This window comes from Ambystoma mexicanum, chromosome 10, assembly GCF_040938575.1.
Source record: "Ambystoma mexicanum isolate Mex_15411 chromosome 10, UKY_AmexF1_1, whole genome shotgun sequence".
Classification (NCBI taxonomy): Eukaryota; Metazoa; Chordata; class Amphibia; order Caudata; family Ambystomatidae; genus Ambystoma; species Ambystoma mexicanum.
In genome coordinates this window covers 512370641-512397743 of record NC_090932.1, presented here as the reverse complement: position 1 = coordinate 512397743, position 27103 = coordinate 512370641, and the positions used below count along the sequence as shown (strand labels likewise).

At 46.0% G+C, this 27103-nt stretch overlaps 1 protein-coding gene across 2 annotated transcripts in view; it reads right to left on the bottom strand.

Moving 5' to 3' along the window:
* RYK (receptor like tyrosine kinase) overlaps positions 1–27103 on the bottom strand; it is a 1007965-nt gene that overhangs the window by 79037 nt on the left and 901825 nt on the right. The window lies entirely within an intron of this gene.

Here is a 27103-nt window from a genome sequence, read left to right as displayed (position 1 = left end):
CTACATTGCCATTTCTGCCCAAATTTCCAGTGCTACGCTGATGACGCAACTCATTTTCAGGCTGCCCTCTGCCACCTCCACTCCCTCTCTCATCTCTGATTGCCTAACTGCCACTCAAGATTGGTGTGCCGCCAATGATCTTTGTATGAATTCCAGCAAGACGGAGATCCTCCTCATCGGCACACCTTCACCATCCTTTCCCCTTACTCTCTGGCCGACTTTCCTTGGCCCTCCTCCTACCCCCCACCTGCATGGCTAAGAACCTCGGGTCATCTTTGACTCCACCCTTTCCTTCTCCGCCCACATCTCTGAGGTCTCTAAAAAGTGTAACTTCCTATGGCACCTCCTCAGAGGTACTCTGCCTTTCCTCTCCTTCCTCAAGAAGCTCAGGGTATCCCAAGCTCTGGTTCTCTCTAGGTTGGACTATTGTAATAGCCTCTTTCTAAATCTACCTGCCTCTACTCTCCGCCCCCTGCAACTAATCCAGAACAGGACTGCGAGACTTGTCCTTGGCCTCAAGCCCTAGGATCGTATCTCTCCAGCTCTGAAATCTCTCCATTGGCTCCCAGTGGATGCAATGATTAAATTCAAAACGCTCTGCATTGTCCACAAGGCTTGCTGGGACCTGGGTCCAAAAAACCCTCAGCTATCCCTCCGAAAATACCTCCCCTCTCGAGCTCTTCGCTCCTCTACCTCCAACTCACTCAGGCTCAGTCGTTTTTCAAAGAAACGAGCTTGGGGTAGATCTGTCATCAGCTGGGGCCTCCCTCTCGAACAGCCTCCCTGCCACTCTACAACTTGAGGAGAACCATCTCCGGTTCCGCAAGCACCTCAACACCTTCCTCTTTTCTTCTGCCTTCGCCCCTCCCTTTCCCCTGCTGATCTGTTCTCTCTCGGCACCGTGTACCTGGCCACCCTCTGTCCTCCGGGTCCAGGTACCTGCTCACCCTGCCACCCTCCCGCACTGTCTCTGGGCCAGCCCTTGCACTGGGCTCTGTATCTGAACCCATACAGCCCCCCCTTTTTTCTTCCTGCACTTATCAGACGTACCCTGTCTGCTGCCTTAAACTTAGCACTTGCAAATTGCTGGCTGCACTACAACCGTGTGTTGCCTTTATTATTTATTATTATTTATCTGTTTCTCCTCTGCTTCGCACTTCCCCCTTCCATGCACTTTTCCCCTCCCCCTCTCCCATGCACTTGTGCGTTCTCAATGTCACTCTGGGTCTAGTAAGATCGCTGTTTTGTTCTCCCTTTTCCCCTCCCTTGCCGCGCTCTGAAACACTTGTGTATGAGCGCGATAGAAATAAAATATCAATATCACAATGCTCTCAGAAAGTTTGTACATTTCTTAGTGTAGGCTGTCTTCCTCCACATCATCTTCCTCAACCAATACTGTAACCACATAGCCTACTTCTATGGGACACAAAATCCCACCAGCTACCTTGGAAGCAATAAAAGATGCTGTTGATCCATATCTTTGGAAGACAACAGTCCTCTGTATAAACTGCAACACACCACTCTGCATGGGGAAGCAATTTTGTAGTGCTTTTGAAGCTGTAATTCAAGAGCATGAGAAACACTGCCCACTACCTCAGAAGTAACACACGTGCAAAAACTTCCCCTGTCCACCTGCCCCTCTATATTAGTGCTTGGTGCCTCTTCCCTCATTTCCCTCCTTATCTTACGTTCTAACCTCTCCTGCAAACATTTTATTTTTAAAACAAAAGAAAGGTTTAGGAAACACCTTTCACAGTTCAAAGGGGGATTAAGACCATTAGCACCCCTAGTTCTTAAAGCGGGAACCCGGCTGCTAAAACATATTTTTATGCTGAAGGAAGGAAAATCCTTTTCCAAGATGGCCACCATTGAAAGGTAAGGCGGGGCTCCATATAGAGCCCTTCTTCCCATTCCATGGCAGCCCTCAGAAGATAAAGACAGAACCCCATGACCAGATCACCACAAGCGCATTTTTTTCCCTTTCAAACCTATGCAAATTTCGAATAACTTTACCTCATAGCCGGTCCCAGGTGAACATGGCCACTTTAATCCAATTGTTTGTTCCTCGAGGTCATGGCCAGCAGCTAGATTGTCTGGGTCATGACCCGGACAATCTGGCTACTGCCCATGGCCACAGGCTATAAAAGGCATAGCACTATTTTTTTTTAACTACATTGAGACGCTTGTCAAAAAAATAAAACACGGGCACATTTGCAAAACCATGCTTTAAGGTCCTTGCCAATGCGCCTTACAAAAGTTTGCTTCAAATCCGCCCAGGTTTTATTTTTTCAAAAGTGTCAAAATGTATGTTCGTACAATAGTCCTAACTTAGCCCCCACTTGACAAAATCCATTCCGTCTTTACAAAAATATTGAAGGTTGGGGTCTATAATCTTTCTGAAAACCTTTGTCCACATTCGTCAAATGGCAACAAAGTTATAAGCCATCTAAAAATGTTGAGATCCCCCTCTAATTTAGCCCCCTCTTGAGAAAATCCAACCAAACTTTACAAAAACATGTATATCTAGATTTAAAATCATTTTGCAAACTGTTGCGCAGATTCATCTAATGGCACCAAAATGTATAAGACTTTACAATATTTTGGACACCCCTCTAAATTTGTTCCCATCTTGACAAAACAGCTACACACTTTCCAAAACGATTCGGAATCAAGTCTAGAATAACATTCCAAAATTTCACAGTTTCATTGAGTGGCACCAAAGTTATAAGCCATCCAAGAACTGCTTTTCACCAACCGTGTAATGCAGAAATAGACACAGACGGCCCTGAACATCTGGAGCGTTTGCGGACTTCGTGGATGAAAAACCCCAATTATTTGGCTTCTTCTGGCCATAGCCCATCCCCATCCCGCTTCACCTCCCCAGAGATGTTTTGATAAATTTGACAAGTGCAATGTTGTGTTTATTTATATGTTTTTACTGTGGTTTCCGCGGACACCGGCCGCTGTCCGTGAATCCAACATGGTGGGCGTTTCCAAAAATCTGACGCACTTCACACTTTTCACCATCCAATCAGGGGGCGTGTCCGATGTCTGCTGAAATCACGTCACCCACTAGGCCAATCGGATGCCTGTCCATGGACCAAACATGGAAATGGTTCTAGATATCAATTTTTCTGACCTACTTTTTGGTCGTTTTAAAAGAAACTACTGGACGAATTTACACCAAATTTACAAAAGCACGCTTTCCGGACCAAGACACCGCTGCTGCCGCACATTTTTTGAAAATCCGTCCAGCGGTTTGGGCTGTAGGCATGAGCACATTTTTTCCATTGCATCTATGGAAAAAAGAAAAGTGTGGGACCCACCCCCCTATAATTTCACGCCCCCTTGACTAAACCTCACCAACTTCGCAAAGTTTGGTAAGGATTCATCCAGGAGGAGCGAAGTTATAAGCTGCCCAAAAAGTGCTGTTCCAACTAGTTGAGCAACTTAACCATAACTACACGCCCGCTACTGCAGGCCGTGTAATTTATGTATTTTAAACCTTCCTACCTCATGCAATAGAAGCTGACAGCAGTGTAACCACAGAGGTTTGCCACATAAGGATGAGTCACAGCCTGAAATGTTCTTTCTATTGTACTGAAACAGAACATAAGGAAACACAATATGTCCCTTTGACATAATACCAAGATTTAATGAACAGCCATAAACCTTAAAGCATTTAAAGGGAAGATCCATGTTTGTAATCTTTGAACAGTTACAGATGAGGTACAAACAATCAAATGTTTGCAAAGGTCATCTCTAAACAGACTACACCCAGATTCAATAGAAATTATGTACAGTTGTCACATTTGACAAAGTCTACATTTTTGAGGTTTTCTAACAATTTCAAATAAAAGTGCATTTTCAGAATATTGGGATCGGAACATATGGCAAACATTTATTGGATAGAAGGACTTAATTGCATGCATATTCAATTATCCTTCAGCCCTTTATACAAGCTTTGCTCATTTGGTGTTCCACTATAAACACCATATCACAGACTAATTAAATCCCACCATAAGATCTTGCCAACAATGTTCTCCTACCGTACATGTGGGAGTTCTGCATTTAAAATATCTGGGTATTGGCTGTCACAAGCTTTCAGATTAGCTTCCCATGCACGGAGTGCAGGTGTGTCTGCTTCTGGCTATAAGCACCTCATGGGTCACGTGACAAATCAAGGGTATTCGTCAATTCTCCCCAAGGGGAAGCAAGCCCCTCTAGGGACCAGGAAGGGGAGCCTGCTACACAATCTCCCTAGGGAACAGGGAAAGCGGGATCTCACTTGGGTGAACCCTGTGGGAGGACAAGGAATGCCCAAGTACAGACTACAACCCACCTACACCTACTTCAACAAAGTCTGACATGGTTGTTGGTTATGTGGGAGTTGAACAGGGCAATCAGAAACAGGTTCTGTTTAATGTGGGTGACTGGGTTTATGACATGTATGCATTGTGGCCTCATCAGAGAAAACAGGACCAATGAAATTGCTGTTTCCATTCCAGGGAGGCACCTAAATGCAATGGGTCTTCAGAAGAGCGAGAGAGAGCAAGCGCGAAAGCGAGCGAGAGCGCGAGAGAGAGAGAATGCAGTGCCGGCCTGCGCAACCAACCAAAGGACGAGCTGCGAGCCACACAGTCAGAACTGCGTTCAGAGACCAAAAGCAGCAAGAGGAATGCTGCTTCTCCGAGGAAGGCAAAGACTCCAACACGCCATGAGCCACTGCGAGAGGAAGGGACATGGCAGAAGAGTACAGGCATCGGAGCAGAGCAAGAGGTGGAGCCACCAAGCGCGCAGACTGCCAAGGAGTCAAGGGCGCAGAGCCAATCGGGCTGAAGAATCCATATCCATCCACAAACTGCACCACTGGAGACCAGGCACGCATAGGAGTAGACTGGAGGGTGGTGAGGCCACACTGTAGCCCAGTTGGGGATCGAGGAGGGTGCCAAAAATCAAACAGAAAAGGATCATGTAGCAGAGTTGGGCCGAAAGCACGAATTTCCCACGGACCGTGGGTGGTCGAGAAAATGCAATCAGAAGTGGCTAAAGAGGTCAGTGGCCCAGTCGGGCTGAGAATACAAATACCACAAAAGGAAAGGCCTGTAGCACACCTGGGGCTGAGAAAAGGTCTGTCCCGACCTACAGCCGACCTGAGGCTGAAGTGGAAGGAAGGCCAGGAGGACCCACAGACAATCTTTGCTGTAGCTACGAATATTGGCCTTCACAGGTCTGCAGACCAAATCCCAGGAGAAGGGACAAAACAAGGAACTATTTAGGACATTTGACAAAGAAATGTTGGTTTAAGCAAAGAATGTTGAGACAATTTTGGAGGCTATTCTGAAGGTTTTGAAAAAGAGCTGGGGACTTGTGGGTGGGTGGGGGGGGGGGTTGAGGGGGTTCAGAAAACCCACCACCACTAACAACTCCCTGGGTGAAGTAACCCTAGACTAAGCCAAGCTTAGGACCCTTTTCTCTCGCTTTCTGATAGCATCAGGGCTGTGATAGGTTAGCATAGGTTTCAGACAGAGGTCTGTATTTGTTTAATTAGACATCCTGACAGACACCCATTTTATTGTTTTGTAGATTAGGGAACCCACTGTAGAAGTATCGTCGGAGTAGGTTTTTTTTTTTATTGGTGAAGGCTTGGTACAAACAGGTCGACTTGTCCATCTCCTATGACTGCCTTACCACAAGTGGTGTCAGAAGTGGGATTCGAACAACGAAAAAAACAGTTGGCAGGGGACCCATGTTAGTAAGACTACTAAATTAACTAGCAAAACTTAGCATCTCCTCTCTTTAAAGGACTATTGTAGGTTGGCTGCCGAATCCAGGCTAGCTTGGCAATATTCTGCCAGTCTGGTAGATCCAGAGTTCCGTGGGAAAATCCATGCCATATTACAATTCAGGATCTCAACCATAAACAGTGAAGGTAGGGGAACCCGTTTCTCAAGGGACCTTAGAAAAAGCTCAGAGCTGATGCCTGAGAAGAAGCGATAGTTCACAGACTTCTCGGGGTAGCTTGCCTTTGGGGAAGCTGATATTAACCCGACTCCACCAGCCCACACTGAAGATGTTGATACCACCACTTAGCCAGATTTAGCATTCATACAAAGGAATTATCAGAACCTGGTATAGGCCTTCAAATAAATTGCCTCCGAAGTCAGGGATGGGAATGGGCCTTTTATCTTTAAAAAGGAAAGGACTGCTATACATCGGCTGCAGCAAACGGAATGGAACCCAGAAAATAAAATTGGTGATTCACCTGAAGTCATAGGAGGGTGGTAATGGAATTTTCTCACGTGCACGTGACAGATAGCCAGCAGGGAGTGCACACATTTTAATGGTCGGGCCTATGCACAGATATTGAGGCCCATATGTAGTCAGCTGTGGCATCTGTCAGAGGTCGTCTGCTACCCCGTAACTCGAGTTTCCTTGCAACCTTTGCAAGGTATCTTTGTCGAGAACTGCAATTGATACAGAGGGGCCCCACAAGCCATTAAAATTAGGAAATAAACCTCCTAGTCATCTTGGACTATGCGACCCAGTATCCGGAGGCCTTTCCCTTCAGAAACACTTATCCCCGTCCTCTACCAGGTAAGATACCCAAAGGAAATCATTACTGACCACAGTACCATATTTATGTCAAGCTTGATGCAAGAGGTAAAGGAGGTCTGCAATATAAAAACACTAAGGACATCTGTATGTCACCTGCAGACAGATGATCTCGGAGTGTTTCAATCCGACCCTGAAATGATACTGCGCAAACTGGTAGAAACAGATTGAAAAAGAATTGGTATCTGATAATCCCATGGGTCCCCATTACAGTCAAAGACTCTTGTCCTCTTTGTGATACTCCTCTTTCAAACTCCAATAAGGAGAGAACCCAGAGATGTACTGGACAAGCTAAGAGACGTGGGAGGAAAACGAGGAAGTAGAATTGCCCATATTCCAAGCCGCCCATAAACTAAAATCCTACACGTAGGCCGTCAGGGACATTGCTAACCAACATCTTGCAAGAGCCCAGGAACAGCAGAAGGCCAATTCTGATCAACAGGCAGGGACTAGAACTTTCTTGGTGGGAGATCAAGTGATTGTCCTCCTACCCACCTCTGATAATAAGACGTCTCTAGATGGCATTGCCCTAACACTCAAATGAAATTAATTAGCCCTTAATTACCTCATTCCCAAACCCGACAGACAGAAGAAAACACAGATCTATCATGTGAATCTCTTTAATATCTGGAGAGGCGGTCCAATTAAACAAAGCACAGTCACAATGGCAAATGTCTTGGTAAGATACGAATCCGGTTTCAGCTTAATCCCGGAGAACGGAACTAATCAACAAAAAGGGATCTTCAAGATCTGCTCAACCAATGCCCTCATATATTCTCTGATGAACTAGGGAGTATTAGACATTTTTTTTCCACTGCATTTGGATCCCCTCATGGGCAAACCATTAACCTCAAGCCCCATCACATCTTAGAGCTGCACAAAGACAGACATAGAAAGGATAGCCTCCTTCACACCCCAAGGGCCGTTTCAGTTCACTGTCCTCCCCTTTGGCCATCATGGCGCCCCAGCCACGCTCGAAAGGCTGATTGATAAAGTATTGCAACCCTACTGTACATTCAGTCAGGGCCTATCTCCGGGTACATTGTGATGCATAGTAGTAGTTTGGAGGAACAGATATGTCACCTCCATGAGATCACCAGGGCTTTGCGAGGGGGGCAGGACTTCATGCAATCCCAAAAAGGCCAATTAGCATAAATGGGGTCAAATCCCTTGGGCATTTTGTAGGATATGGCCTCATCACCCCCAAAATGAGAATGTAAAGGCTGTTGTTTAGACACCCCCCTCCTCCTCCTAAGCCCATACGGGAACTCTGGGCTCTTTTCAGGCTAACTGGTCATTAACGCAGATTGATAGATAATTACTCATCTCTCATGGCCAAGCTACCGGATAAACTACAAAATTCCCACCCCAAAAAAGTTCTCTAGTCTCAGTTTGATCAAGACAGTTTTGACAAATACTCTGCAATGGATCTTTCTTTAAGATGCCTGATTTCAATAGAGTTTTCAACCTGCAGGCAGATGCATCCAAAGGCACCCTTGGAGCCATTCTCTCGCAGTTGCATGATTGGCAAGAACATTTGGTCCTGTACACCAGTCGAAAATTGTTTGCTCACGAACAAACCTATACAACTGTCGAAGTGGAGGCCATGAGTATTAAATGGGTCGTTACCAGTCGGCGGTACTATTTGACCTGTAACCAACTATTCCCCACCAACATGGATGTGTCTGAGAAAAGACTAACGCAAGATCAATGAGATTGTTCCTAGACCTACAGCTGTTCTGCTTCACAGTGAAGTACCCGAAAAGAAGAGGATAATATGGACTTTTTTTAGTCAGTAGCCCATAGGTCGACTAGAGGAGAGCCTGAATCTAAGGGAAGGGGGGCATGTGATGATTCCAGGGAATTAGTCTCTTCTCCTCAAGGTGGAGCGACCCCCTCTAAAACAAGAGGGGGGGGGGGGGCAATCTGCTATGCAATACCCTCCCTAGTGGCAGGGCAAGCGGGACCTATATTCGTTACCACCACCTCAGGGGAAAACAGGACCAATGGAATTGCTCCTTGTATTCCGGAGAGGCACCTACAGGCAGCACGTCTTCAGTAGAAGAAGAGAGAAGCACCCATCAAGTGTGGAACACCGCCCTGCACAGCCGCGTAGAGGTGGAGCTGAGAGCCACACAGTCGGCATAGAGTGCGGAGACCAAAGGCAGCAAGCAGAAGGCTGCTTCTCCAGGGAAGACCGAGTCACAAACATGCCAATGACCGTCGAGAAAGCAAGCAAACCAACAGAAGACTGCCGTCTCCCGAGCCGGAAGACAAGCAGTGGAACGGCAGACCATAAAGTCGAGTGCTTGGAGCCGTCCGAGCCAAAGACACGCCTTCACCCACGATCCCAGCTACTGGAGACATTTGTGGCAACGCATAGGGGTCAGCTGAGAGCAGTGAGGCCACACCGTAGCCCAGATGGGGCTGAAAGCATGAATACCCCACGTGGGGGAGAGCAAACACAGCTAGAAAAGGGCGAAAAAGCCCATTGCACAGTCAGGTCTGAAAGCACCAACATCCCACTGAGGGGATGGGAAAAAGCAAGCAGAAAGGGCTGGAAAGCTTGTGGCACAGTCGAGGCTGAGAGTGCAATCCCACACTAGCGGGTGAGAAAGTACAACAAGATAGGGGTGGAAAAGCCTGTACAGGAAAAGCCTGTAGCCCTCCTGGGGCTGAGAGCATGTCTGTCCTGACCTACAGATAACCTGAGTCTGAAGAAGGTAGGCCAGGAGGGCCCACAGAAAAACATAACACCACAGATAGGTATTCAATTATTTTTGTAGCACTTCATGCAGGATTCCTTCAGCTTCTAAGCACTGCGATTATTATTAGCTCAGATGATAGTTTGACTTCAAAAGGGTGTAAGGCTAACTCCGGACTGTAAACATTTGAACATGAGATTAGATGTATCACAACACTGGCATAAATGATGGCTTTCATTAATCATCAATATACCAGTCTGCCGCTCAAACCTCAAAACACATAATACAATTCATGTGTGCTTTACTGTGTAAGTGGCCAGGTCTGTTTGGCTCTTAAAAATTAAAATATTTAAAGAAGAGTTCAAACTTGCAGACCTTTTAGAGGACAAATGAAAGGCATATTGAGTGACTTATGGTACACAAATCATTTGTTTTTCTAAGGTTGAATTCCTTCCAATTACAGTCGACTAAATTCCTAATATGTGTAGTTTTTCTGATTCCGGAAGCGGAGTTAGCCTCTGTCCCCATCAATGAAATATTAGTTCTAGCTATGAAGAGTTTGTACTGCAGTGGCAATTAACTGTTCCTCTTCTATGTGGGTGGTGCCCACACTGCTGTTATGCTATTCCTATTCTATGCGAGGAGAGGTTGGATCACTTGTCCCGTGCTGGGCAATTTTTCTGGGAGGGGATTTTGGACTGCTAAGTATGTGCTGTTCCCATTCTATGCAAGCATATCTTGCATTTCTGGGGACCTTCATTTACCTGTCAATTGTGGAGGTGATTCCACCGTTCCATCCCACATAGTTTCTTCTCCATGCATGGGGAACCTCTACTGCTGGAAATACAAGTTACTCACCGTAGTGACTAGAGTACTCATAGTCCCAAGTCCCTTTCCTCCATCCCTGTTACCGTCCCGACACAGGGACAGTACTAGAACCTTTGGCAGCAAAAAAATAAATGCGTTTCCCCTTTCAATTGTGCATAGCACACGTGGATACGCCTACCAGCCCCACCCTCTGCACTTCACCTCAGTCACCTTTTTACACATCGGATGCGAATAAACTTGGCTAAACCTTTTAGATTCTGATCTACCAGCGGGGGTGGAGAAAAGGGGATTTAGGACTAGGAGTACTCTAGTCACTACAGTGTGTAACTTATTATTCACACGTCCCGTCCCCTTTCCTGCATCTTTGTCAGTGATTCCACTGAAAAACCTCAACAGGGTGGGGACTGGAACTTAAGAGGTAAAGAGGTTCTTAAGAACTGCCTGTCCAAACTCTGCATCCCTCCTTGAGCTGGTGTCTAAGGAGTAGTTCCTGCAAAAAGTCAAAGGCGTGGTCAACATTGCCGCTTTGCTGACCACTTCCCAGGAGGCCCGTCTCTCGAAAGCCACTGACATAGCCTTGCCCCTCACCGCATGTTTATGTATACCTCTAGGAACTTTTTTGTACATTGCTGTATAAGCCTCTGAAATGGCCGGCACCATCCACCTCGCAATAGAGGCCTTGGATGCCGGAGTCCCCAGGGCGGTGCCACCAAACGTGACAAACAGTGCTTCCGATTGACCGCGATAGATAGAGCTTGAGCACCCTTCGCAGATCCAAAGAGTGCAACAATCTCTTTGCCTCAGATTGTGAATTAGGGATAAACACTGGTAAACCGATTTCCTGGTTCAGATGAAAGGGGTAGACCACCTTGGGTTAGAACTTCGAGTTCGGAGGACGACCGTATCGTTGTGGAACACTGAAAAGTTTGCATGCAGGCAGTGCCTGAAGCTCACTAATTCGACACGCAGATATTAGCGCTACTAGCAGAACCGCATGACTCACTTAATATCAACTGAAGTCAGCGGCTAGAAACACTTGCGCTGGAGGGCTGATATCACATTCAGGCCCCAGATGGGATGGGGCCTGTGCACAGGTGAAAACAATCTTGACAAGCCCTTGTGGTGAGCCTTGATCACAGGGTTTTCTGTCGAGAAGAGGCCTTCCTCTGAGTTCCTGTAAGCACCTGGGCCTCCAAGTACATGCAGCAAGTGTCTCCCTGGACCCCTGACTGGGTAAGACGGGCCGAAAACAAGGGGACATCATCTAAGGAGCAAGTGAGGGTGTCCTCTCTTTCTCAAGAGACCAATGACAGAACCAGGTCCATTCACTCTTATATTGCTCACTGGTGGACACCTTTCTGGCCTCCTGGATAATGTGCAAATTACTTGCCGAGACCTGAAAAGACTAATCTCAACTGAGCAGGAGCCAGGTTGAGCACGCCAACCGGTCTGGATCCGGATGTTCCACTGCCCCCTGTTGCTGCTTAAGAAATCCCCGTCCACGGACTGGAAGAAAAATGGGCCACTGCGATTTGAGCCTCAAGAGTTATAGGAACCACACCTTCGAGGGCCACTGAGGAGCGATCAGAATTAGCCTGCAGCCCTCCAAGTTCCGTAATTTGCAGAGTAGCCGCTAGCGCAATGGAGGGATAGGAACCAAAACCCCTTGGGGTTGCAATGGCGGCTCCAGAGGGGACTGTCAGGGCGGCAGCATTTGAGGTACCATATCACTGATATGGTCCTTGAGATACCCCCTCCATTTGTTTTAATTTCATAAGGATCATGAAACGCTTGAAAAACCTGTCCTCGCAGGCTGACTGCATGGATCATGTGGCATATCTGGGAACCTGCATAAGATATCCCAATGGATGGCTGGTGTACACCTACCCTTGGGGTGACCGGTCACCTGAAGCCTGTAGACTGCTTACACACCCTAGGAAGAGATGGCTGCTACCTCCTTGCCTGGCTTACATGGATGGAGACGGCAAAACTTGCAGCCTACCTTCCCAGTCTGCCTTGATCTCCAGCCGCATCACCTGGGTCACGTGTGTGGTCCCCATTTTGTGGTCCGTCACCACAGCTTGAGGAATGCAAGAGTCTGGCGAAGGATCCTTTGCTGGAGTAGAACCCACTGGTCTTTTGTGGTTCAGTCCCATAGGTTAGGACCAACCTCAGAGGGAAATCCGGTAGGTGTACTGCCCTCAGACATAAGACTTGTAGTCGTATTGCTGCATGCCGGCACTTCAGGCGTACACCCATTGGAAGAGCCCAAAGGCCGCTCGCACCTAGCTGCGGTAGAAGAGCCAGATAGCCTGTAGATGCCAGGCCCAGGAGGGACGCTGCGCCCCTCTAAGTGTGTGCCGGTAGCTCTAGGAGCCTCAGGCTTGCCAATGGTATCAGGGTCCGAGAAACCCCTTCCAGCCAACTGTGCCCCAGGGAATGATTCGCCGTGCTGAGGTGCCTTAACTCTGGGAACCACGCAAAGCACAAAAGATAATGCCTGCGCCAGCGGTCAGGCCCCGTCTGAGCGGAAAAAGGGACTGAGGTGAGGTGCCGGAGGGCAGGGCTGGCAGGCGTGTCTACCCCAAAGGCCTCACACTAGACAAAATGTAAAGGGGAAGCTCATTTTTTCGCTGCCAAACATTCTGGTACCTTCACCGACACGCACAAGAATGGAGGAAAGGGGACGGGACGTACAAGTAGACTTCACTGCGGTAATCTAGTACTGTTGAGACCCATAGTGTTTTCAGAAGGAGTTTATGTATTTCACTACAACCTAAGTGGTAAAGGCAGTGTGTTCCAGAGAAGAGCGCAGTGCTCTGATAAGGGTTGTAAGGGGAGTCAACGATTTTAAGTACAGGGGGGGCTGTTCTGAATAAGCACAGATGAAGCATAGTGCCAACTGTAAATGCATACGTTCCCATATCGGTAGCCAATGGAGATTCCCCCTCCTGTGGTCTGAGATGTTGTCCCTTCTTGGGATTCTCTTGATAATTCGCACAACATCATCCTGAAGAGTTTGGCATGTTTTGAAACTGGAAATTGAGGCTCTGATTAGTAGAGAATTACAATAATCAAGCCTCAAAAGGATAGTTGCTTGGGCTACGATTACGCAGTTCTTTTCAGTAATGTAGGAACAAATGTTTTTAAGTAAACAAAGGTGAAAGTTATAGTTCTGGCTAACCTGATTAACGTAGGCATCTACATTCAATGAGGCCTCCAACTGGATGACCTTTTTCTGTTTAAATATTTTTATTAAAGTTGAGTAAAGGCAAATAATACAAAAAACAGTCATTTTTGGGCAATTACATAACTTAGCATAGTTGAAACTTATACAATTGAAATAAACATGTTTAGTATAGTAGTTTCATTTAACTTATTAGGATATAATAAATAAGAGAACAGGGGGGAACAGACATAGACAGGACAGAAAACATTGGGCAAGACTAGGGGAAGGGACGATTTACTAAAATAGCTCAGATCAGTTAATCATGAGTATTCAAATAATGTATGAATCTATTCCATTTTCTGTTAAATGTATGCATGTAATCAAATAAAGAAGCAGGACATTGTTCCATTCGATGAATGGAGCAGATAGAATTCCACCAGATACTGTGCAAATGATTGGTAGTATTTTTCCAATTACATGTAATATTTTGAAAAGTAATGTTTATAAACAAGTTTAACAAAGAAGGAGAGTCAATTTGACCTATAACAGGATTAACTACAGAGATTAACTGTAGATGGCTTGTCCCAGTTTTGGCAATACACGAAGGAGTGAAAGATCGCTCAAGGCATTAGGAGGAGAGTGTACTTCTGAGCACTGTGAACTCCCGAAGCCTATGTTGCACCTGTTCTATAGACCCATTCCATATCTGTGCTCTCTGTGGGTATCTTCTACCCTTGCTTAACTTGCAAGTATCCACTCCACGTGTTGTAAATGTTCACAACTTGGATTGCTGTTGCCCGGATTCAAATTTTCTGTTTGTGTGGGAAGTGTGATGGGCACCTAATCAAGATGATCGGTTCTGTGTGATCGAAGCATTAAAATGTTGATGCTGCTGTTTTACCTATTCTTCACATTCAGGGAAAGCTCAGTGTTAGTGCTCACCTGCTCCATTCATGAGAGGGTGTTTGTTCTACGGCAGACTGTTATTTATGTTAATTTGAGAGAAACCTGCTATTCTGCCATGATGTGGACAGATTGTACATAATGATTTCCATACAGCTTTAAACCTTTTGGAGGTCGGCTGGATTTCCACATACTTTATTCTTTTATGGAGGACAACCCTCATTTTGACTCCTGTGAAATTGCATTTACTCTCAAAGTTAAAAAATAGGGAGTAAAATACTCCCACCTCAAATTCTCATCTTGAGCACTGGTTGTAGCTATGAATATTGGCCTTCACAGGTCTGTCGACTACATCCCATGAGACCGGACTAAACAAGGAACTATGTGGGACATTTCTGGAGATTATGAAGGTTTTGAAAAGCAACTTGTGTGAACACTCGCCACCACTAAAGATTCCCTGGGTGAAAGAACCCTAGAGTAAGCCAAGCTCAGGACCCTTTTCTTTCTTTCTGAAAGAGTTAGGATTGCAATACGTTAGCACCTTGTTTTGTGACGACAGCCTGACGAGCATTCATTTTGTTTTGTAGATTAGGGAATGTACCATAGAGGTAGGGTCAGAGAAAGTTTAGTTTTGTTTGGTGAATCAAGATTTATTCCAACATGTCTACTTGTTCATCTCCTATGTCTGACTTACCACAGCCACCATCCCATAAAGCACTGAAATTGGACAAATACTACTTAAATAAAGGCCATATACCTAGGAAAACCTTTTGAATTCTGAAAAACGTGTCCAAGTAAGGGTTTGCAAACTATTACTTTAAGCATAGTAATTATTGTAGCTTTGAACCAACATCTTTTTTACTCTTTCTGTACCATGGAGCATCTCCTGAATTGCATCACAGTTTGTACAATGCTTCCTCAAAAATGTTTTCCACAATCACAGGATGAAAAGCGTGTGTATTATAACAAGCGTCAACAGCTTTGCTATTGGTACCCAAAAGAGAAAAACAGGAGGTTGATAGTCATTGATTTTGAAGAATGTTTACCAAGTTTGGAACTGTAGTTAATAATTTAACAATTAAGGATCTGAACTGGGCTTTCTCCACTTGACTGTGATTTGGCCAAATATGACACTTGTATTCGGTACACAACAGTTTTTAAATCTACCACAACCTTTAACAGCTGTGACAAGGTTTACTCTAAATACCTACAAGAATGCACAATTTCTTCTAAGCAATCACTTTCACCCAAAGAACGCCACATTTACATGTGCCTACACACCAATGCAAATTATTTGTAAAGTGTTCATCTGCCACTGGTGAAGACATGCTGTGCCCAGAAGCTGTCTCGTAAAGCAGTCTTGCAGGGACCTCTGTTTCTGGAGAGCCGTGGTCCTGCATTCCTTAAGAAATGACATTTATTTCATACATTGAAGAGTGCTTACTAAGGTAACCAGTGTGGACAAGGCTTTGCATGATCAACTGTGTAACGTAGCAGCAGCAGAGGTATATTGCCTTTTATTGACCTGCAAGCACAGTAACACTGAAGGCTGTAACGTGTGGGGTTGCAGGGTGGTGCGTAGCTGGCTATGTCAGTAGCTAGGTTTGGGTGAGTATGCAGCAGATGAGTGTCATGACCTAGTGGTCAATGTGTCCTCAAGCAGATGATGGGTACAGGGGGATACTGCAGGATTAAATGGCTGTTGATTAGGCTAGGGAACAGTTAGAATGTTCTGTGAGGGGTGCAGAAGTATACACCATCCTCCCTCTGGCCTCTGCAGAAAGCACACATTTTCTCCCTTGCTCTCTAAACAGACATTTGTGCAGAAAGGATCAGGGGCATACTAAACAAGAGCAGGAACTCTTCTCATCCCACTAGGTGCTATGGGTTCTAGGAGTCAAACCTTTGTGCTTGATAGATTGTGCTGCCTGAGAATGAAAAATCTGGTTTCCTATTCTTATTTAGGTTGAGTGTGTCGAGCAGAAAACTGTACACAGATGGAGTTTCCTAAAGCTAGAATGCATCGGGGCACAACCATGAAAACCCAGACTGGGGCCAAGGGAATGGAATCGAGAACAGAACACGGAATTTCCTGCCCAAAAAAGATGAGACAACGAAGACCTGACCTACCAACCTCAGTTGGACCCCAAGGGAATGGTGGGGCAACAGAAAATGAACAGAGTCAGAAGGGACTGCAGGGTAGCAGGGAAGACACAAATACTCTCTAAACCCGATTCGAAACCGAATTTACCAGCGCATGGAGAAAGCCAGAAGGAAAACAACCCAAGCCTATGGCTCCCACCATGTAAATGGAATCTGTAAAAGGGTGGGCACTAAAAGCCTTTTTAAAGCCTTCCAGGGACAGTTTAGCCAGGGATTGGCCAAGGAGAGCATGAAACCAGGGAGGCCACTGTGGCAGGAGGAATGTTAAAGGAGGGAAGGTGGAGCTACAAAAACCCATCACGCACAGAGGAGATTGGAAAATGTGTTGGATAAGGTCAGGTGGAGCAGTAGAGGACAGAGTCCAGGCGGAGGGCAGACTGAGTGCTGAGAAGATTGTGGCAGTGTTCTGAAAGAGTACATGTAAAGTTGTGTGTTAAGCAGGGTTGTAAAAGCTGTGTGGTGAGGCTTGTGTGTGAAAGGGGAGTGAAATATGGTTACAGGTGATTTTACCAAATTGAAAAATAATGTTTGTTTGTTTATTTGTTTATTTATAATGTTTTTAACTCAACATTTTGAACGAAAAAAATAACGAATTTTATTTTAATTTGGGGGTGTCCTCCCAAACCTCCTGTTTCCCTTAGTTTAGAATCCCTCAAACTCCTCCCCACACGTTTTAAGGCCTTACCCTACCCTGCATAAATATATTTTTAAAAATGCATTATTTCTTTTGTTAAAAACGTTAAGGTAAAAATGTTCGTTATTTTCCATTCGGTAAAATCACTGCATTCCATGAAATATATACAGAAAAGAGCGCAACAGGGAATTCTGAGACAGTGCGAGGGTGAGTATGAGTGACAAGAGTGTATGGCAGGAGATTGGGAAAGGTTGTAGTAGTGGGGGAGGTAAGAGCGAAGGAGGAAGGTAGTGGGGAGAGACAGGCAGTCTCTATAATTAGGAGCAGGAGTAGACAGGGCTTGGTGTGGAGAGATGTGAGAATAAAGGGCTGTATGTAAAGAGGAAGGAGCACGAAAAGAGGTGCTAATAGTGAAAGGGTGGCAGAGGAGAGTGAAAACGAGGATGGAGCAGATATGACGGAGAGAATGGAGAGAAGTGATCAGAGAAGGAAAGAGGTACAGGTTGATAGAGAGGGACCAAGATCACTGAGGGGGAGATGGATATAGAGTGAGAAATTGAGGCATAAAAAGATCATGAGAAAGAGCAAGTGTGAGGGGGAGAGACTGGTGAAAAAACCCTGGTGAAATCATTCTGCAGACCAAAGGGAAATGATCATTTAGATCTTCCTTGAGGGAGGCAATGGCTTTTAGGTTTCCCTCCCAGATTAGAAAGAACAAAGACATAGTAGGGGCCATCTTCCTTTGGGATACATTGGGGGCATTGTTTGGGTTAGGAACGCCTGATCTAGGGTGAGGGAGCCCACGTGGAGGTCAAGAGAGTAAAGGGGACCCGCTTAGCCTCACTCGTCCTCAATCTCCCTGAAGAACACATTTAAAAAGTAAATAACGAATGACAAATCAGACATCTTTATGGATTTGTGGGCCATCTGTGGCACTCCTAAACTGCTAATCATACTCAAAACCCTCCCCTTGAAGGATCCACTAGCAGAGGGAATCTTTCAGCATGTACATTTGACACCCATCTTCTAAAATGGTGAGAGACATCCATCCTATTCCATTGAGCAGTGCCATGACCAGGTAATGATATACCAGAACATTGGGACAGCCTCTGTGCAGCCACTTCCACCTGTTCCACTGTCCCCCAGTACAGTCCTCCGTCTCAACCTGTGTAAACCTTGATTGATCGCAAACCCAGAAGCCTGCTTACGTCTTCTGTCACCATCCACAGGTACTGTAGTCTTCCTCCTGTAAAACCCCCAACATGTAATCTGCAAGTTCATTCTTGAAATAAGTTTATTAAGGTAGACAAACTGATCCAACGTGCCTATATGTGGACAGTTCTCACATTACAGCATGCACAGAAAAAGTTTAAGAAATTCCAAGGCTGGAAAAACGAGCACAGTGGTTCAGAAAAAAATCTCTATTGCATGTAACAGAAATGGAGATACAAGAAAGAACCTGTCAACACCTGCAAATGACAAAGTCATGGAAAGATGGGCTCTAAGGAATATTCATCTTAAGGAAACGAACATGGCATGGAAATTACACTGTGCCATCATAGGTGTTTTACCCTTTAAAGACACTTCTAGGTTTTGCCTTATGGCAGGTCAATTACTTGTGTGGTAGATTGTGTAGGGTGCATGGGAGCAAATAAGTTCCTCAAAATAACTAGAAATTCATTGCATTAGAATATTCTTATGATGACACAGCTTTACTTAAATGCACTTGCATCGATGCATTTACATGAGCTTTGTTTTCCTGGAAAACAAGCAAAAACAGATGCAAGAAGGGGTGGACAGTTTAAAAAAGGGGTATGGGTTACTATGGGCTTTGCCCCATTTCTAGAAACAAAAATGAAAAAGGCACATTTACATCAGTTTTGCACGTTTTTTGGCTAAAGACCAAAACATGTAAGAAAAGGGTACAGATATAGACAAACGAGGGCGGGCAAGGGAGTACAATAAAAGAATGGACATTAATAAACCAAACCTATTTAACTCCATATTCTTTCTGGCAAATATTCTAATCATCTCTTTATTGCTTTTGATCATGCTACATTTGAAACAGGAACATTATTATTAACAAAGATGACTGAAATTCAGAAGCCTCATCGTGTGTGAGCTAATTAGTCAAAGGTTTGTGAATGCATAGTCTGTCACCATTATAATGGATTTCTACAAGGCGCCAACACATTTTAAGTGCTTTTTGGGTGTCTATTAGGGGGGACAATTTTCCATGACAGACAGTACAAGGTGTTGAGGTTTCACCATATGTTAAGAACTGATCCTTGAAAAACAAGACCAACAAGAAGGACGAAGAGCACGACATGCAGGAGTGGCAGTTTCAAGCTGGTGTAAAAGATATCTGCATATCAAATCAACATTAGGAGTGCGTGTAAAGCTGCTAAAGTGGTGATACCTACAATAGATCTCTGGATTTTTAATAAAGGATTTCTTTATTTGTAAGACATGTAGTGTGTAAAGAGCAGGAAGATATTACTGTTTGGGGCTGCTATTTCCTTTGACAGATTAATATATTTAGTTTGAGAATTGTAAAATAAAATTAATTACATGTGGAAAAAGCAGGAGAGTTTTCTTTTCAAAGAAGCTACACAGGTATGGAGTTTTCCCTCTATTGCTTCAGCTCTGCCTCCATTTTGCATCCCACCACTTATATTTCATCCTTTGGGGTAATAAAGGTGGAAAACCAGCTCTTAAGAACATTACCACCACTCCTGGAGAAGGACAGCTTGGGGCAAACACCCTACCTGCTAGATCACATAAGCCTCTAATGCTCATTTCTGCAAAGCAAGTAGAAGAGATAAGGACTTTACAGATTACTCCTTTCATCTTCCCACCCACCGCTCTTTAAAAATGCTGAACTAATAATGACAAACCAATCAACTGTTAATTTTGAAGTGGAAGATTAATTCTGGACCAAATAAAACGAAGGCTCAATCTGAAGATTTGGGGGGGGGGGGGAGTCTGCAGAGAATTGGGGGGGGGGGAAGTCTGCAGAGAAGTTCCAAAGGAGAAACCTCTGATTTGTGAAGAAGCTGACTTCTTTTCTCCAAATTTCTAGATCTATCTGCTACAACTTGAAGACACTCATGTTCAGAGCACAGCATTAATGATGGGTTTGAGGGTTAACAGGCAAATGGAAACTCAAAGTTATAGCAATACCACCACCAATTTCAGGTTCACTAGGCAGGTGAATTTGTATATTTCGAGGACACCAAATGTTTTACCATGAAACACAAGAAAAGATGGAAATCTTGAGACAGGTGCTGTATATTAGTAGGAAAGGTAATGAAAAACTCGACCTGTGAATGGTGGACAAATGATGTACAATAAACAGCGACAGGACAAGTGACAGACAAGAGTCAGAGAGGACTGACTATTTACTGGGTAGTATAGACAATGAAGTGAGATGCGGGTTAGCAATTCAGGGGCAATAATATATGCATAGGGTGTTCCTTCAAGGTTTAGCTTTAGTATGAATTTGAAGGAGCAGACAGTAGTAGCATTTTAACATGGTGAAGGGAGTCCCTAGAGTGCAGGGAAGGGAGTCTCAGTGGTTGGGGCAGGGAGGAAGAAGGAACAGAACTGGGAGGAAGCGCAGGACGGTCAAGTTATAGACAAATTAGCAAGTGTGCTAGAACGGAGGAAGCACAGAAGAGAGAAGCAGGGGAAAGAGTTAGCAAGCTCATGCATGGATTTAGAAACAAGCAGTAGGAATTTGAAAAAGGGACTGATTCTTTATGGAAAACCAGCCAGCATGGAGGTGGGAAAAGAGTGGCAAAGATTAAATAGGGTACAGGTGGTGAAGAAGAGTACTTTATCCAGCAGCAACAAACATCGCGGGAGTCTAAGGAGGAGACTGATACAGTATTCAATGTGGCCAGGTGAGAGATTTGGTAGTGGTGTAGGTGAGGAGGACGTGACTTTCCGGGCTATTGAGCTGGTTGATCTTAGAAACAGCCAAGATAGAAGTAATGAAGTTCTGAATGATAAGGAGGCAATTAAAAAGGATAGCTAAATTGCACGTCTTAGGGGAGGAGGGGACACAGTCTGGTGGAAATAGGATGGGTGAAGAAAAGAGAGGAGGGACATTAGCAGCAGGAAAGAACAAGTTACTTCGTACCTTGTAACGTTCTTTTGATGGGATGTTCCTCCGACATATTCTTTATCTTAGATATCTCTTTCCAGCTTTGCTGGCCTCAGAAATTTTTTCTCTCTAGAGGGCGCTGCGCGTCGACGTCCGCCGAGTCGATGTCGCTCGACAGCCGCCGTATCGACATCGACGTCATCCTGCCTTCAGGGTGATTAGTCTGGACTAGACTAATCACCCTGAAGGAGTGTAAGCTGCAACAACAAGGGAAGTAGTACTGCGGGGATGGATGGGAGGGTCGATAAGGAATATCGAAGGGATTGTGTCCTCCGACATATTCCTTATCTTAGATAGGCTCCCATAGCAGTATTCTGTTATTGGAGGTGGGAGTACTGACTTCATGCTTCCTCTTATTGATGAATAGAGTGCAATACTGCCCTTCCAAACCTAGTTTCCTGACTGGAGGAGGAATCCAAGTTGTAAAACCGTGTAAAGGTATGGACGGACGACCATGTGGCAGCCGCACATATGTCTCTAACCGGCACTCCTCTTTTGCGTGCCGATGAAGCTGCAATACCTCTGGTCGAATGAGCCCTAAGATTTTGAAGGGGCTCTTTTCCTGCCAGTTTATAACATTCCAAAATGGCTAAAATTATCCATCTGGAAATGGTCTGCTTAGTTATCGGTAGCCCCAGCTTGTGACCTGCGTAGCCTACAAACAGCTTGTCTGCTTGTTTTATCCTAGCCAGTCTACTAGTGTAAAAACGTAAAGCCCTTCTTGGGTCCAGCCTGTGTAACCTCCCTTCCTCTTTCCCCAGATGGGGAGGAGGATAGAAAGATGGAAGGGTAATCTTCTGTGTGATATGAAATTCAGAAACCACATTTGGGAGGAAATTAGGCTTCACTTGCAGAACAACTTTGTCTTTGTGAAAGATTGTATGAGGGGGTTTACAAGAAAGAGCTTGTAACTCGCTCACCCTTCTAGCAGATGTAAGTGCTACTAATAAAACAGTCTTAAGGGTAAGAAATCTTAATGAACAAGAGTGGAGTGGTTCGAAAGGTGTGCCCATCAGGAAAGTTAGGACTAAATTTAAATCCCATAGGGGAACCTGGAATGGTCTTGGGGGATAAACGTTAGTTAACCCCTTTAGAAACTGTATTACCAAGGGTAACTTGAAATAGGATGGTTCTTCCACAGTGCGCTTAAAGATGGATAGCGCTGCGAGCTAGCCCTTGATGGTGCCAACTTGAAGGCCTGAATTAGCTAAATAAAGTAGGAAGGACAAAACCATTGGTGTACCACATGAAAAGGGATTGATATTCTTTTCCCTACACCAGCTGCAAAATCTGTTCCAACGGCAGCGGTATAAAGATTTTGTTGCTGGCCTTCTTGCCGAAAGCAACACCTCCATAACGTCATCAGGGAGGTCCCAATCGTTGTACCTCAGCCTTTCAGAAGCCAAGCGTGAAGGTTGAGGGTTTGATGTCTGGATGGAGAACCTGACCTCCCTTCTGTGAGAGCAGATTCTCTCTGAGTGGAAGTCGAATTGGAGGGCAGATGGACAAATCTAGAAGGTCCGGCTACCACGTTCTCCTGGCCCAATCCGGGGCAATTAGGATCATGGTTTTCCGGAATCTTCTCAACCTCCTGATCATTTGAGGAATGACAGGGATCGGTGGAAACGCGTACAGGAGTGGAAACTCCCAGTCCACTATGAACGCCTCTCCCAGAGCTCCTCTCGGGGGAAATTCCCTTGAACAGAACAGATCGCACTTCCTGTTGACACTGGTGGCGAACAGATCCACCTGAGGGGTTCCCCAAAGGGCGAAGATCTCTTGAAGTACTTCCTGAGCTAGTTCCCACTCGTGGGAGACTGCTCTGCCTGCTCAGAGCGCCGCTGTCAAGTTCTTCTCTCCGGCTAGGTGAACTGCCGATAGAGAGATTGCTTCTTGGATTGCCCAAAACCAGAGCTGCATCGCCTCTCTGCACAGAGGTAGTGATCCTACGCCTCCTCTTTTGTTGAGGTAATGCATGGCCACTGTGTTGTCCGTCATTATCAGGACATTCTTTCCTTGTACAGATGGCAGAAAAGCCTTCAGCGCAAGTCTGATGGCCCTCAGCTCTAACAGGTTGATATGTAGTCTGGACTCCGATGGAGACCAACGACTGCTGATGGTCAAGTCGTTGGCGTGGGCTCCCCACCCCGTGAGTGAGGCATCCGTGACTACTGTTATCGCCGGCCAGGGTTGCCAAAACTGCTCTCCTTTCAGAATGTTCTCCTGACAGGCCCACCACTGAAGGTCTCGAGCCACCCTGTCGGGAACCTGAAGAAGATCTGTCATTCTCCCTGAGAATTGTGACCACTGAGTTCTCAGTGCCCACTGGAGAGATCTCATTCTCAGGCGAGCCTCTGGCACTAGGAAAATGCAGGATGCCATGAGGCCTAGCAACCTCAAAAAGTCAAAGGCTGGGAGACGTTGGGCATTTTGAAACTTGGTGACCATCTGTAGAATATCTTGAGCCCTCTTGGGCGAGGCTTTTCCCAGGGAAGTGTCCAGGATCGCTCCGATGAACTGGAGTCTCTGCGATGGTATCATTTGTGACTTCTTTAAATTGAGGGAGAAGCCCAGTCTGTGAAGGGAGTGGCAAACATGATCTAGCTGGATCTGAGCTTGTTCCGAAGATACAGCTCTGATCAACCAATCGTCCAGGTAGGGGTAGACGTGAATCCCTTCCCTCCTTAGACTTGCAGCCACTACCGACATTAACTTGGTGAAGACCCTCTGGGCGGAGGTCAGCCCAAATGGCAGCACTCGAAATTGATAATGAGAGTTGCCAATTGCGAACCTCAGGTATTTCCTGTGTTTGAGATGGATTGGCACATGGAAATAAGTGTCCTGAAGGTCCAGAGATACCAACCAGTCCTGGAACTGAAGGGCCTGAAGGATCTGAGAAAGAGTTACCATCTTGAATTTGTCTTTCCTGAGGAATTTGTTCAATTCTCGCAAGTCCAAGATGGGTCTCAGTCCTCCGTCTTTCTTTGGTATGAGAAAGTAAGGGGAGTACCAGCCCTTGTTCCTCTCCGCTACAGGTACCGGTTCTATGGCACCTTTCTCTAGCAGGTCTAAAATTTCCTGCAAGAGGAGCGGATCTGGAGCTTTTTGAGAGCTGATCCCCGGTGGATGACTCTGAGGTATGCGTAGGAGAGGCAGGCAGTAACCTTGTTCAACTGTCTCCAATGCCCAAGCATCTGACGTGATAGCCTGCCATTCCGCCAGATGTTGAGTTAACCTGCCTCCTACAGGTGTCTTGTGAGGGAAGTCCTCAGACTGGTTTTGGGGCGGCTGATGCAGATGCCGATGGTAAAGAGGCACCTGCTGTTGCTGCGGCTTTTGAATATCTACCCCGTCCACCTCGGGTAGTTCTTCTTTGTCCCCTTTGAGCCGGTCGTCCTCTACCTCTTCCGAATGCGGAGTAGAAGCGAAAGGACTTGCCTCTCGCAGAGGTTCCTGTGGGACGAAAAGGTGTCTGACGGATTGCAGCGCCTAGGGATTTTGCTGCTGCCTTTGATGTTTGCAGTTTTTCTAAACTGTCATCCGCCTTTTTACCAAACAAAGAAGAGCCATCAAATGGCATGTTCAAGAGCCTGGCTTGCACATCTGGGGCAAAACCAGACTTTCTCAACCAAGCAAATCTCCTGGTTGTTGTACTTGCCGCCATTGCTCTGCTGATACTGTCAGCCGAATCAATGCCCGTCTGGAGGGATTCGCACATAGCGTCTTTACCGTCCTTTATGATATTTAGGAACATCTCCCTTTCTTCTCCCTCCGGGGTGCAGTCAGCCGCTGTAGAAGCACACTCCCAAAGTGTATGGCTGAATCTAGCAAGGGTGCAAGTAGCATTAATAGATTTTAACGCCATGCTACATGCCGAAAAGACTTTCTTAGCAATAGCATTGTATTTTTTATCGTCCCTGTCCTGTGGGACGGTAGGGTAAGCAGTCTTGATGTCAGTAGAAGATGCTGCCTGTACCACCAGACTTTCTGGGGATGGGTGTTTGGACAAAAACTCCGGGTCTGCGGAAGATACCCTGTATTTAGTAGACATTTTTTTTATTTACTGCCGGGACGACATCTGGGGTTTCCCAGTTCGTCATGATTTTTCTTTGAAGAGCTTTACGAAAAGGTACTACAGGATCCTCCTGTGGACCTTTATCAAGAATATCCGTGAGGTCATCCTGTTGGCAAGCCTGTGAAGGTGTTGACCACCCCATAAATTCTGTGATCCTGGCCATTAAGGCTCTATAAGGGGTTTCAGCATGCTCCCCCGGGTCTGGCCTATCGAACTCCACCTCTGGGGAAGTGTCTAAACCACTTGCCTCATGTAAGGAATCATGGAGTTCCTTTAATCTGCGTTCCTCCGAGGATAACTCCTCTTGAACTGGGGTTGCAGATCCCTGCAACTCAAATGTCTCTTCTTGGTCAGACAGTTCTCCCTCTTCCATAATTGAGGACATTGTTCTCAATTGGTCTGAACTCACAAAGGGTGTGAAACCCATCTCCAAGGCAGAGGGTGCCAAACTTGTTGTAATCGGCCTCGAAAACGTTGATGTCGTCGACGGCGACGTCGAAGGCTTTGAACGTGGCGTCGAAAACAAAGGTGGAGGCCTCGAGGTCCTCGATAGAATCGGAATTCTGCTTGAGGATGTCGACAATCTCGACGACATCGTCATCAAAGACCTGGGAATAGCCACTGGGTGCGCCGCAACCGTGACTTTCCTTGGCGTCAACGCCGGTGTTGAGGATGGTGTCGAGTCGACAGACCCGTGTGTCAAAGGTCCCTTCGACAACGGCGTCGACGGAACCCTCGTCGACGGCATCGACGGAACCTTCGAAGAAGGATTCAAGGTCTTTGCTTTACTCGAGGGTTCGTGACGCGCTCGAGAAGCTTCCTTCGCCGGGTGCTGCGACTCGTGGCGTTTTGGACCTTCGGGTCTTTCGACCAGAGCATCGCTCTCGGCAGTCTTCGAGGGGGTTGAGGCTGCTTTCTCGAAGACGCTCATCATATTTTTTCGGAATTCCTCCCATTCAGCCAGGGAACTATGTTTCGTGGGGCAAGGGATTCTCTTAGGTGAAACAGAGGAAGAGGAGGACGAAGAAGGGGATCTTCGGCGTCTCCTTTTCGAGTGCTTCGATCCCGAGGAGTGATGGGACCCGCTTCGAGAACTGGAGCGCGAATGGTGACGAGGAGACGAATGTCTCGACTTCGCCGAGGAAGAAGAAGCTTTAGAAGTCTTACCTTTTTCCAGCTTCCCCCTACGCTGCTTCAGGGCCTTAGCTGTCATGGACATACAGTCCTCGCACTCCGAACAATGGTGTTCAGCTCCCAAACACCACAGACAGACCCTGTCAGGGTCCGTCAGCGACATCTTTTTTCCACAGTCTCGGCATTTTTTAAAGCCGGACCGAGGGGTCGTCCGTTCAGACGAGGAAGCCATCGAGTATGGATCGAATATCTCGAGGAAAATTGAATAATTCTCTACGAAACTGAGCAACGATATTCCGAGGCACTGAGTAAGCGCGGAAAAACGGAACTGAGCAACGGACGCTGCGCGCGCCCTTTATAGGCAGGTCGACGTCGATACGGCAGCTGTCGAGGGACATCGACTCGGCGGACGTCGATGCGCAGCGCCCTCTAGAGAGAAATAATTTCCGAGGCCAGCAAAGCTGGAAAGAGATATCTAAGATAAGGAATACGTCGGAGGACACAATCCCTTCGAAGTTAGATTACTTCAGACTTTCAGTTAAGCAGTGGACATCCAAGTGCCATCCAGTGCCCGATTTCAGAGAGACTATCAGATCTGTGAGCAGAAAAGCCAGGTATAAAAGTAGGTAAGAAGAAAGCGGTGTATAGAAATACAGAATTCTGCTATAGTTGCAGTCAAAAAGAATTTCAACATTACTACATTATCAAA